Here is a 6,694-nt window from a genome sequence, read left to right on the forward strand (position 1 = left end):
CCTTGGCATCTGAGCATGGATATAAAGTCATCAGGTAGATTTCAATGGTAACGTATTTTACATCTATTAATTATTAAGGGGAAAATTTTTATGCTTTGAAGAATTATTATTATTTTTTTTTTAAATTTATTTATACACCCACTTCCCAGGTAGCACACTAACATAGCCTCCCTCCACCCACTAGAGCCCTTATACTCTGATATCCCTGCTACTGTCTGCTGTGTTGTTGGTACCTCCAGCCTTTCCCCACTACTTGCCCTTCTGGTGAATCTAGTCAGCCTATCTAGAGGTCTTTGTTTTCTGAGGGTCAGCTGTTCCTCATCTAGGGGTAATCATTTGTCAATATTCCTTTGTATAAGATTGGGGTCTGCTGTTCAATTTCCTTGTTCTATGCTGGGTTACTATCTGGGAAATCCTTTGGCCACCTTGGCCAAAAACTCAAAAGAAGGTATTGCCTGTCTGGCATTGTTGCTTGTTATGTAGGCTTTAGCTATACTTACAGACTCTTCAGAAATTATATTGGCCCCTTTAATCTTTGGTTATACTTTCCTTTTGGGTGTTTAAGGCCACACAGTTGGTCCAGATAAACCAATTTATTTTTACTCTTAAGGTTGTAGAAGGATCTGTTCCTCAGGGGTCACATGGGTTTGGGAGGAGCCCCTGGCTCCTTTCTTTTACCAGTTCCACCTATGTAAAGATAAGTCAAAGGTCCTGCTTGACCATGGTTGCTTCGTTAGGAAGCATGGAGAAAATGATTCCTCTGTGTTCACCCTCCCCTTTGTAGACTGGACACTGGTTCAAGTCCATATGTTGGGGTCTCCTTAGCCTCCTTGATCAAGATGACAGGTGACCTACCACTATCATAGGACATTTTGAGAGATGCTCATAGTGACCTAGAACTAGTCAACCTAGGAGGGAAAGGAGTAAAAAGTGTCCTTTATGTCCCTCTCACCAAATTACTATAGACTTCAAAGTATGTCTGTTAAACACCCAAGAAGTTTAATTCCACCAGTCTGGTATTTTTAATTACTGTGTGTTATGTAGATAAATATTGGGCAAAGACCAGTTGTTCTCAGACAAACCTTACCTAGACATATATTTCTTGATCTGCTATGTATAATTTGTCCATAGGTTGTAGGAGTAATATGGTTCTCTCTGGTTTTCAAAATGAGCTAGGCGTATCTTTCACATTGTCTCACCCCTCCATCATGGTTTTCCAATGTAAGGTGCCCCCATTTCCCCCCCTTTTTCCCTTACTAATACCCTTCTTCTATGGTCCTACCTCTCTTGAGCTCTTTCTTACCCTTTATCCCCTAGGTTCCTTATATAACCTTCCCTCCTCCCCTCCCTTAAACTAACCCAATTTTTATCCATAACTCCCTTATTAAGGCCTGTTTCCTACTGTTCTGCTCTTTCAGGTTCTTTTCCTTTACCTTCCTGTTTCCTTTCTATTATCCTGTTTCCTATAGTTATGTCTGGTTGCATACTTGGCTGGTTCTAGGATCCACATATGAGGGAGAACATGTCGATTTTTTTTTCTGAGTCTGTGTCTCTTCACTTGTTATAACAGTTTCTAGTTTGATCCATTTACCTGCAAATTTCATGATTTCATCTTTCTTTACTGCTGAGTAAAACTCCATCGTATATATGAACCACATTTTCATTATCCACTCATCAATTGAGGGACACCTAGGTTGCTTCCATCTCTTAGCTATTGTGAAAAGAGCAGCAACAAATGTGGATGTACAAGTGTCTCTGCAATAGGATGAGTTCTTTGGGTATATGCCAAGGAGTAGTATAACTGGTTCAAATGGTAGGTTCATTTGTAGTTTTTTAAGAGTTCTCCCCACTACTTTCCATAGAGGTTGAACTAGTTTTTCAGCCCCACCAGCAGTGGATGAGTGTTTCCCTTTCCCCACATCCTCTCCAACATTTGGCATCATTGTTCTCTTGATCTTAGCCAGTCTGACTGGGGTAAAGTGAAATCTTAAAGTGGTTTTAATTTGCATTTCCCTAATTATTAGTGATGTTGAACATCTTTTAAATGTTTCATAGCCATCTTTACTTCTTCTTTTGAGAACTCTCTGTTCAGTTCCTTAGCCCATCTTTTAATTGGGTTGCTTCTTGTCTTGGTTCTCTTTTTTGAGTTCGTTATAAATTATGGTTACTAAACCTCTGTCAGATGTATTGCTGGTGAAAACTTTCTCCCATTCTGTGGGTTTTCTGTTTGCTTCCTTGGTTGTCTCCTTTGATGTACAGAATCTTTTTAGTTTAATTAGGTCCCATTTGATAATCCTTGCCCTTGTTTCCTGAGCAATTCATGTCCGGTTTAGAATATCCTTTCCTACACGTATATCTCGAAGGTTTTCCCCAATGTTTTCTTCTAATAGTTTCAGAGTTTCTGGCTTTACATTTAGGTCTTTGAGACATTTGGGATTGACTTTTGTGCAGGGTGATAGATAGGGGTTTAGTTTCATTCTTCTACAAGTGGAGATTCAGTTTTGGCAGCACCATTTGCTGAACATGCTGTCTTTCCTCCTGTTAATGTTCTTGGCCCCTTTGTCAAATATCAGATGGCTGAAATTGTATTTACTCATATTTGGGTCTTCAATTTTGTTGCATTGATATATGGGTCTATTTTTCTGCCAGTACCATAGTTTTTTTTTTTTTTTTTTTTTTTTTTTAATGGCTATAGCTTTGTAATACAGCTTGAAATCTAGTACAGTAATCCCCTCCACATTGGTCTTGGTGCTCAGGGTTGTTTTGGCTATCTGAGGTCTTTTGTGCTTCCATATGAATCTTAGGATAATTTTTTATCATTCAGTGAAAAATGTCATGGGGATTTTGATTGGCATTGCAGTGAATCTATATATATGACTTTTGGTGGGATGGTCATTTTCACAATATTAATTCTTCCAATCTATGAACATGGGAGTCCTTCTATCTTCTTATGTCTTCCTCAAATTCTTTCTTTAATGATTTAAAATTTTCTGTCTTTGGTCAGATTTATTCTGAGATTTTTTTTTGCAGTTATTGTGAATGGGAGTGTTTCCATGTGCTCTTTCTCTGATTGCATTTTATTGGTATACAGAAAGACTATTGACTTTTGTAGGTCAATTTTGTAACCTGCCACCTTACTGAACATGTTAATAATTTCTAGGAGTTTTTGGGTGGATTTTTTGTTGTCCCTTAAATATAATATCATATCATCTGCAAAAAGGGATAATTTGATCTCATCTCTTCTTTTCCAATTATTACTCCTGTAATTTCCTTCTCTTGTCTTATGGCTCTTGCAAGAGTTTCAAGCACCATGTTAAATAGAAGTGGGGATAGTGGACAGCCTTGTGTGGTTCCTGATTCAGGGAATGTTTCCAGTTTTTCTCCATTTAGAATGGTGTTGTCTGTGGGTTTGTTATATTTGGCTTTAATTATGTTGAGGTATGTTCCCTCCAGTCCAATTCCTTCTAGGACTTTGAACATAAATGCATGTTGAATTTTGTCAAAGGCCTTCTCTGAATCTATTGGGATGACCATATTGTTCTTGTCTTTGAGTTTACTTATATGATTTATGATGTTTATTGACTTATGTATAGTGAACCATCACTGCATCTCTGGGATAAAGCCAACTTGACCATGGTGGATGATCTTTTTGATGTGTGTCTGTGTGGTTTGAAAGTATCTTGTTGAGAATTTTTGCATCTATGTTCATAAAGGATATGGGTCTATAGTTTTCTTTTTTGGTTGTATCTTTACCTGGCTTTGGTATTACAGTGATGCTGGCTTCATTGAAGGAATTTGGAAGTTCTCCCTCCATTTGTATCTTTTTGAATAAATTAAGTAGTATAGGATGCAGATCTTCTTTAAGTGTCTGGTAGAATTCTGCTGTAATTCCATCTGGTCCTGGGCTTTTTTTAGTCGGGAGGTTTTGTATTACTGTATCAGTTTCTTTTTGTGTTATGGATCTGTTTAAACTGTTAATCTCGTCTTGGTTTAGTTTTGGTGGTTCCCGTGCCTTTACATATCTATTTCTTTTAGGTTTTCAAACTTAGTAGCATATACGTTTCTAAAATTTTCCCTTATAATGTTCTGTATCTTTCTGGTGTCGGTTGTGATGTTTCCCCTTTCATCTCTGATTTTGTTGATTTGGAGGTGCTCTTTCTTTCTTTTGGTTAACGGGGTTAGCGGTCTGTCAATCTTGTTTATCTTTTTAATGAACCAGCTCTTGGATTTATTGATTCTTTGTATTCTTTTCTTTGTTTCAATTTCATTAATTTGTGCCCTGATTTTTGTTATTTCTTCTTGTTTGCTGGGTTTGGGTTTCGTTTGTTCTTGCTTGTCAAGTGTCTTGAGTTGCAATGCTAAGTCATTTATTTGTGTTCTTTCCAATTTTTTGATGTAGGCCCTTAGAGCTATAAACTGGCTGAGTGGCCAGGCTGGCCTGGAACTCACAGAGATTCATCTGCGTCTTTCTCCAGCTGCTAGGATTAAAGGTGTTTGTAAGCATAAATTAATGTTTTTTAAAAAATATTTTATTATTTTTCTTTTTTGTATATTGACTGCATGTGTTTAAGTGCACTCATGGCGTGCAATGCCCGAAGAGGCTTGAAGAAGGTGTCAGATCCCCTGGAAATGGAGTTATGAATGTTTGCTAGCCACCATGTGGGTGCTGGAACCAAACCCTGGTCCTCTGCAAAAGCAGTGTTCTTAACTGCTGAGCCATCTCTTCTGCCCCTAGGTTAATCATTTGTAAAGTACCTTTTAAAAGGGTCTTCATGATGGATGAGGTGGTAAAGGTGCTTGCTGCCAAGTCTGATGATCTGAGTTTGACCCCTTCCCCACAAGGTGGAAGGAGAGAACAAACGGTGATGAGGTGTTCTCTTAACCTTCACACCAGCTCAAGTACATAGATGCACACATCAATAAGTAAATGATTTGTTTTAAATGTTGTATTTTCCTTTTCATTTAATTCCAGGAATACTTTTATTTCTTTCTTCATTCCTCTTTTGACCAATTCATCATTCAGGAGTGTGTTGTTTTATCTCCTTGTGTTCATGTGTTAATTAGTGCTTCTTCGGGTTTTGATTGTAAGCATTAATGCATTGTGGTTTGATAGAATGCATTGAATGATTTCAATCTTTTTGTATTTGTTGAGGTTTGTTTTGTGCCCCAGTATATGGAAAATTTTGGAGAAGGTTCCATGGGGTGCTGAGTAGAAATTATGTCCTTTGGTGCTTGGGTGGAATACTTGGTAAATGACCGTTAAGTCCATTTGATATATGGCATTGTTTAATTCAGGTGTCTCTCTGTTAACTCTCTGCCCTGTTGACCTATCTAATGGAGACAGTGGGGTATTGAAGTCATGTATTATTAATGACTTGGGGTTAATCTGGGTCTTAAAGTCCTGTAGTATTGTTTTTATGAAGTTGGGTGCACCAGAGTTTGGTGAACATATGTTCATGATTGTAGTATCATCTTGATTCATTATTCCTTTGATCAAAATGAAGTGGCCCCCTTTGTCTCTTCTGATTAGTTTTAGGTTAAAGTCTATTTTGTCAGATATTAGAATTGCTACGCCTGCTTTTTTCTTAGTGCCATGTGCTTAGTATATTTTTTTCCATCCTTTCACTTTGAGATAGTGTCTGTCCTTGAAAGTGAGATGAGTTTCTTGCAGACAACAAAAAGATGGGTCTCTCCTTGGAGTTCTTTCTGCAACCCCTTGGGTATAGTCATTCCTTTCTTCAACTCTTTATTTGCTTCCATAACTCTCCAAAAGGCTGGTTTTGTGGACATGAATTCTTTCAGCCTATTTAGGTCATGGAAGATTTTTCTTTCCCCTTTGACTATAACAGACATTTTGGCTAGGTATAGTAATCTGGGTTGGCATCCATGGTCATTTAAAACTGGGAATACTTTGGTCCAGGCTCTTCTGGCTTTCATAGTTTTCACTAAAACATTATCTGTAATCCTAATGCGTTTTCCTTTATATGTGACTTGTTGTTTCTCTTTTGCAGCTTTCAGAATTGTCTCTTTGTTTTGTATGTGTAGTGTTTTTACTATGATGTGCCATGGAGCATTTGTTTTCTGGTCCTGTCTGTTTGGTGTTCTATAGTCTTCTTGTATTTGTATGGGCATGTGTTTCTTTAATTTTGGGAAATTTTCTTCCATGGTTCTGTTGAAGATCTGCTCCATTTCATTATCTTGGGATTCTTCTCCTTCCTGTATGCCTATGATTCATAAGTTTGGTCTTTTTATGGTGTCACGCAATTCCTGCATATTCCATTCTTGTGAGTTCTTAAATTTTTCATAATCTTTGCTTGAGTGATCTAGTTCGTCCACTTTATCTTCGAGTCTTGATACTCTGTTTTCCATTTCGTTCATCCAATTGGTGAAGCTTTCTCCTATCGTTTCTAATTGTCTTACTGAGTGTTTCACTTCCTTCTTCATTTCAGCCTGATTATTCTTCAATAATTCTCTTTTCTGAATTCATTCAGAAGTTTATTCCTGAAAGCAGTATTTTACTATTCTTTAGAAATATATGACTCGTGTAAATTTTGCTGTGCTAATCAAACAGGTGCACACAATTCCTTTGCAGTTTAATACCCAAATATAATGCAAAGGATGGATTGAATGTGAGAAGTAGAAAGGAAGACCTAAAATAAGGGAGGGGGGGCCGTCTCTTCAAATATTTATTATA

This window comes from Nannospalax galili, unplaced genomic scaffold (assembly GCF_000622305.1).
Source record: "Nannospalax galili isolate Female #2095 unplaced genomic scaffold, S.galili_v1.0 scaffold203, whole genome shotgun sequence".
In the NCBI taxonomy this organism is placed as follows: domain Eukaryota; kingdom Metazoa; phylum Chordata; class Mammalia; order Rodentia; family Spalacidae; genus Nannospalax; species Nannospalax galili.